The sequence below is a fragment of the Myodes glareolus genome, chromosome 5 (assembly GCF_982192425.1).
Source record: "Myodes glareolus chromosome 5, mMyoGla1.1, whole genome shotgun sequence".
Lineage (NCBI taxonomy): Eukaryota > Metazoa > Chordata > Mammalia > Rodentia > Cricetidae > Myodes > Myodes glareolus.
Genome location: NC_142030.1, coordinates 117,558,225 through 117,565,654, shown reverse-complemented (window position 1 = coordinate 117,565,654; position 7,430 = coordinate 117,558,225).

Below are 7,430 nucleotides of genomic sequence, written 5' to 3'. Positions count from 1 at the left end.
TCAAGATAGCTTCATGATATACGTGTTGGATTAGCTTAGCAGACCACACAATGAAATGTCTCTCTGTATTTAGCTCCTTCGCAGTCAAAAAATTCAAAGGATATACAATAATACACAGAATCCAGGCTCTCTGTGAATCTTCCATTTTTACATGGCTTAATTTTCATTATTTCTTTTAATCTATAACTATATGTATTCTGTCTGTTTAAAAACTTTACCCTTTTTTAAGGCATTAACTTTATTCTCTCTATATTTTTCTTCTCTCTGTAGTAAAGCCTACATATGTCTGACACTATCACCCATTTAGAGGTCTTTTATGTCTAAATCTGTCCTATTGCATTGTCTGTAATTCTTCATTGTCTATGAACATTTTTGCTTTGTGCTTTTAAATTGCTAAAAGCTTAAGAATCTAAGCTGTGACATTCCTAGGTCAAAAACAGGTACTGTCTGCTTGCCCCAAGTCCAACTTGACAGAGCCACTTGTTGTTCTGAATTGTGAGCACTGCACAGCTAGCATGGTGGAGCTGCTCTGGATGTTGGCTCCACCTCTCTCCAATTTCAAAATGGTGAAGGTATCATTTCTGCTAGCTCTGGGGATGCCAGGTAGTAGCCACATTTAGTGCTTTAACTCTGAGAATAAGAGTGCCGCACATACAGTCAAATCTGCCATTCAGAGAACTCCACAGCCTGGAAACATCGCTCTGTATGGCGGCAGTAATCCGCTATGTTCTCCCATCTGCCTAAGCCTGATTCTGCCATCTTCCCAGGCAGGAAGAGCTGAGCCAAGGGCATGGTCTCAGTTACTTTCTCTGATGCTGAGTGGATACACAAACACTCAGGCCTAAAAATGCACCATAGCTGGAGTTTGTAATAGCAGCACAGACCAGGAAGCCATGTTTTAAAATGGCATGGCTTTTTTCTGCTGCTATTGCTGAGTCAGGAAATCTCTTTGCCACACACCCCAGCAAACAGCAAAAAGCTGTGCTAAACTCTGTTTCTCTCCTTTTTAAGACCTCTCAGGTTTTACATGGAGTTAGTAGACCACGTTGGAGCACCACTCTCTTTTATGAGGCAGCCGTGGGCTGAGTCCCGCCACCCAGCTAGATTAACCCCTGAAATAACCACATGGAAATCATATTAATTTAAACACTGTCTGGCCCATTAGTTCTAACCTCTTATTGGCTAACTCTTACATATTCGTTTAACCCATCTCCATTAATATGTATTGCCACTTAACTGTGGTTTACTGGCATGAGTCTAACCAGTGTCTGTCTCAGAGAGAAGAGCCATGGCATCTGCCACACTGCCTTCCATCCTCCCAGAATTCTGTTCTATTTACCACATCCATCTAAGGGCTTCCCTATCAAAAGGCCAAGGCAGTTTTCCTTATTCAACCAATGAAAGCAACACATAGAAGAACCTCCTACATCATATAGGGTTAGGGCAGGGTTCTGATCTTTTCTTTACAGGAAAATAGATATCTTCAAAAATTCAAGAGATCATAAATGTTTGCATGCTGTCAGAAAGAAAAATAACTATCCATTAAGGATCATCTAGAAAAAGGAATATGGATTTTGAGGTCAGGTACTGGATACACATACATTTATATATGTATATATTCAGCTGGTTTTGGAATTGGACAATAGCTCTGTACTTCTCTAAATGCAAGCTGCTTTTAAAAGGTACTTTCAGAATTTCTCTTTTATATCAGGAGCCATCTGGAATGGGACAGAAAGAAGACTTTAGGAAAAATTTTACTTTTTGTCTATTTTATCTATATCATATTCTTTATTGAATGTGTGTTTCTGTGAATACTGTTTAAGTTTTCTATGATAAACAATAGAATTTCCTACAGATCCTTTTCCTGCAGTAATCTTTGAAGTTTCCAGAAAGAATATAGGGCTCTACAGATGGGGCTCCACAGCAACAACTCCACCTGGTTCAGATGACATCGTGATGCTGATAGCACTACTATAAGACTGGATTTTGGATACCAGCTGCTTAAATGGTGCACCTTCTAATGACATTCTGGCCAGAACTCCAAATAAGAACTATGAAAAAAAACAAAATAAAACGATTGATTGCTTGGAAATCGTTTGCAATTATACTAGACAATAATTTTGAAACTTATCCATCACTTTACTTTTGCAGAATCCCATAAAGAGAATATTACCCCATTATAGCAGGAAGCAATTCTAGAGGACAATGCCCCAACCCCCAAAATTTTGTCCTTAGGGTTTGGAACACTATTTAGGAGTTGTTGATTATTATTTGCACTAGATAGAGAGTTGGGGTGAAAACTATGTTTGTTCAAAAAATAGGATAATAATAATGGGTAATAAAGTGAATACTTTTGAGCTATTATTTATGAATAATTTACATTGGTATAGTTTTTTATATTGATACAATTTTAAATTATATTTGTTATTTCATTTTCATTATTTGTATACCTATGCAAAGTTATTCTGTCAGATTGTATATATACATGTTTCTACCTCCATTTAGGACATTTAGTATATTGATATAATTTTTAGGATATATTTTCATATTGCATTATATATTACTTCTACCTCTGATCAAGATATTTATACATTGTTTATATTTTGTGGTCATTGTTCTTATTTGTTGTACATTTGTTTACATATTATTTAATATTTTGACATGAAGTTTTAGTCTTTAAGTTATACAGGTATTAATAGAGTTTAAAAGTTGTTCATATTTATTGTACTTACAGTCAGATCAATTAGGTTCATTTGATATGTGGAGGTTGAATTCTGTTTAGATAGGTAATCTTCAACCACTTCAAGGATCTGTAGAATATGGCAATTAAATAACTTAGGTCTCTGTTAATATGAGATATTTCTCCTGACAGCACCAATCTACTCCTGAGAAAATGTTGATCAGTGAAGACACTGCACTCAGAGTTTGTTTTCTTCTTGTCACCATTTGGGCAAGGAATTGCCCATGTCTCAACCACTGACAAAGTACATGGTATCCAGAAATGGATAATCAGGACACAAGGAAAAGACCATCAAATCTTGCCAAGACATGGTAATATGGTTCTGAAAAAAACTTCTGCCTCTTAAAATGGTCTGCCAGTTACGATAGGCCTTAGTCAAAGATGGCTGCTTCAACATTGCAAATGATACTTCAGTGACTGCTCAGGTAGCTAACTGTCTTTGTCATATATTGTTCATTTTGGAAGCTGCTTGATTATACTCCTTGCCTGTTCAAGTAATATTATCTCCCTTCTCAGGTCTTTGATTGGTTTCAAGAGTAGATAGTCATAGTTACTGTTCTCTTATGATCTAGCCCAGCCTTTTACTTTACAAGACTTCAACTCCTTTGAATAGAATGTTCATTAAAGCATTCCTTGCTTAAATTTGCTTAAGCTGGTTCTAATTATAATCATACTTGATATTGATTTCTACTGTATATTTTTGTATTAGGTTTGGAACTCTATTTAAAAAAAAGGGGAGGTGCTGTAGGCCACATTCTTCTCCTTCAGCCCATAGCATTTAAGATACCAGCAAACTTGGCCATGGTCTCTTAATCTGTAAATGCAGCTGTAAAGTGAGCACTTGTTCTCTTGTCTCTGGCTCTTGCTTCCAGCTGCTAGACTCTGTTCCTTTTCATGTAGAGGAATGTTATCCAGGACTGTGATCTGTAAGTTTCCCTTAATTAAATAAGCATTTATTATTGATAATTCAAAACTGCTGTAGGATTATTTTGTGACTTCTGCCTTAGCTTCAGTGTCTAATATTCTCTAGTGAATATATCAGTGCTGCCAGGAAAATTGTGGTAACAGAATCCTAAGTTATTTAAATGCCATATTCTACAGTTCTTTGAAGTGGTTGAGGATTGCCTATCTATGCAGAATACTGTTACTGGTTGTTGGTTGAAGGAGGTCCCATACCTAGAGCCCTACTATTTCAGCTTTCAAATGTGCAATGAAGAAGTGGCATTGACTTACAACAACAGTTTGAGATTAGCTGAGATACCAACATCCTGTATTGAGAAGCTACAAAGCTTTTAGTCTATCCAACATGAAGACAGTCACTGTTGGACTATCCTGTATAAACAAATTCAATACATCCTTCTCTGATATATTTTTACTCTATTGTTTTTTTTTTACCCTAGAGAGCCTTGACTAATATAAATAATAAGCATTATCTAATATTAATAAGTATTAGATCTATAGTTTCTCATTAGATTCTGTTCTACCTGGATCCTATATATCTTGAAATTTTATTTGCTATATTCTACTTTAAAGTACTCTATAATAACTTGTAATTTCATTTAAATTATAATATGTTTAGTAGTATTTCTAATGTTTTCTATATACTTTCTCTTTCATTTTTGTCCTACCAATCTTATTGTACACAGACAACACATTCTGTAGGTTTTCACAATTTTGAAACACACTGGGCTTTATTTAATGAATAATGACACCCTTGTTATATGGGACAATTGTCTTGTAGTCTCTAAAGACTTTTCACTTTTATTGTTTTAATAAACACTGATTGACCAGTAGCCTGGCAAGAAGTATAGGTGGTGTGACCAGAATAGGAGAATTCTGGAAAGAAGACAGACTCAGTATACAGTCATCACCCAAACACAGAGGATGCAAGATAAGAATGCCTTGCAGTTAAAAGGTATCAAGCCTCGTGGCTAACACAGACAATAATTATGGGTTAATGTAAGATGTAATAGATAATGAATAAGAAGTCTGAGCTAAAAGGCCAACCAGTTTATAATTAATGTAGGTCTCTGTGAGTTTCTCTGGAACTGAATGGCTGCAGTAACAGGTGGGACAGAAACCACTGTCAATACCCTTAATCTTATTGAATATTAAATGTTAACTTGCAAAATAATGCATATCTTTTATTTATCCTTGTTACTCATGGTTTTGCAGAGTATATTGTTTCAGCTGAAGGGTACTAAAGTGACAATTTCATCAAATCTGAATGTAAACCCAATTGTCTCTCTTGCAGTAATCTAATATGTTAAATATGATTGCTATTTTATTGTAAAATTTAATTAAAGTACTACACAACTGAAATATTTTGTTCTGTTTTAGGATTTTGTTTGTTTAGTTTGGTTTTTAAGAGAGCATGGAGAGGAGGAGGATTGGGGAGAGCTTGCTGGAGTGGAATGGTTGAGATGAAAGAAGGGTGTATACGGGAGCAGGGAAGAAGATATCTTAATTAAGGGAGTCATTTTTATGTTGGCAAGAGACTTGGCTCTAGAGGGGGTTCCAGGTGTTCAAGGGGATGTCCCCAGCTAGGTCCTTGGGTAGCAGAGGAGAGGGTGTCTGAACTGGCCTTGTCCCATAGCCACACTGACAAATATCTTGAACATCACCATAGAACTTTCATCCGGCGATGGATGGAGATAGAGACAAAGACCCACAATGGAGCACTGGACTGAGCACCCAAGGTCCAGATGAAGAGGAAGGAGAAGAGGAGCAAGGACGTCAGGACTGCGAGGGGTGAGTCCACCCACTAAGACGATGTGACTAATCTAATGGGAGCTCATCAAGGACAGCTGAACTGTGACTGAATGAGCATGTGATCAAACCGGACTATCTGAATGTGGCTGACAATGCGGGCTGACTGAGAAGCCAATGATAATGGCACTGGGTTTTGATTCTACTGCATGTACTGGCTTTTCGGGAGCCTACTCTGTTTGGATGCTCACCTTCCTATACCTGGATGGAGAGGGGAGGACCTTGAACTTCCTCCAGGACAGGGCACCCTGACATCTCTTAGGACTGGAGAGGAAGGAAGAGGTGGGGGGGATGTGGGAGGGAAATGGGAGGAGATGTAAATTTTTAATAAATAAAAGATATACTAAAATAAAATAAAAAGACACAGCTATTTCACTATATATTGCTGGCTGCTCTAGAACTTACTTTCTAGAGCAAGCTGATTTTATAGAAATCCACTTGCATATGTCTCCAGAATATAAGCCACCAAGTAGCCCTGCTTCAGTGTTTTTATATGTATTTTGTTTGCACAATCCTCTTTTCATTTCTCCTTTTCCCTCTTCACTTTTTACACATAGCTGTTATCCAATAATTTTTTACTTTTCTACTCCAATCCACACTACTTCCAATTGTCATATAATCTCTTTCCAATATTGGCCTTCAAACATAAATTCATTTCAGACTATATTAACTTGTTTCTTTTATAAAGAAAACACATCATTAAAAGCAGTTTTTATTCTTCAAATTTTAATCTACTTTTCAACTTTTAATATTTAACTTATTATATTCATATTGCACTGTAAAGACTTGTCACTCATAAAGGCTAAATTAAGTGCTGAGGATTGAACCCTGTAAGCTACAAGTCCCATTCTGCCCCAAACCCCACCTGAAACCTCACAGGATCTCTTACACACAGTGGAAAAATAATTGAGTGACCAGTTCTCCAACTGGACACCACAGTCTCTTGACCCCTGATTCCAGAGCAAAACCCCAGGCCCCTCTCTACCTGCATCAGCTTTATTAGCCAGCCAGCAGGCTAGTCACCTGAAGGCAAGCTTCTCCACCACCTCGCTGACACTGATCAGACCCTATAATCTACAAATCCCATTCTACCCTCATTCCTACCTATTCTTGGAGACCTCAGCAGTTCTCTGAGGCACAGATAGTGACTTCACAGAGCAGACCAAGAATGGCTCCCTAAGAGACAGACAGCAATTGAAACACTTGTTCAAAGAGACATTCCCAAGAACCAACAAGGACGACCCCAGCTAAGACCCTGAGCAATTGTGGAAAGGATACTTACACTGGCCTTCCCCTGTACTCAGATAGTTGACTACTTTCAATGTCATTATAGAACCTTCATCCAGTAACTAATGGAAATAGATGCTGAAATCCACGGCAGAACACTGGGTTGAACTCCTAAGATCAGTCAAAGAGAGGGATGAATGACAATATGTGGGGACAATGCCATGATAGGGATACCCAGAGAAACATTTTACCTGAACTGATGGGAACTTATCAACTAAAATCTGACAGTGATAGAACCAGCATGTAACCAATCTAGGCCCTTTGAATGTGGGTGACAGTTGTATGGCCTGGATGGACTCTGCAGCCACTGGTAGTGAAACAAGAATTTATCCCTACTGCTTATACTGGCTTTTGGGAACCATATTCTTTGGAAGGAGAGCATGCTCAGCCTAGATATAGTTAGAAGATCCATGGTCCTGCATCAAAGAAATGTGCTAGACTTTGTTGGCTTCCCATGGGAAACCGTACATTCTCTGAGGTGTGGATGGAGGGTGAGTTGGGGGTAAGGTGGATTGAGCCGTAGGAAGGGAGGGATTGGAAACTGAGATTGGTATGCAAATGAGAAAAAAATAATTTTTTAATTAATTAAAATATATAAAACTATTAAAAAAATGCTGATTGACCAGTAGCCAGG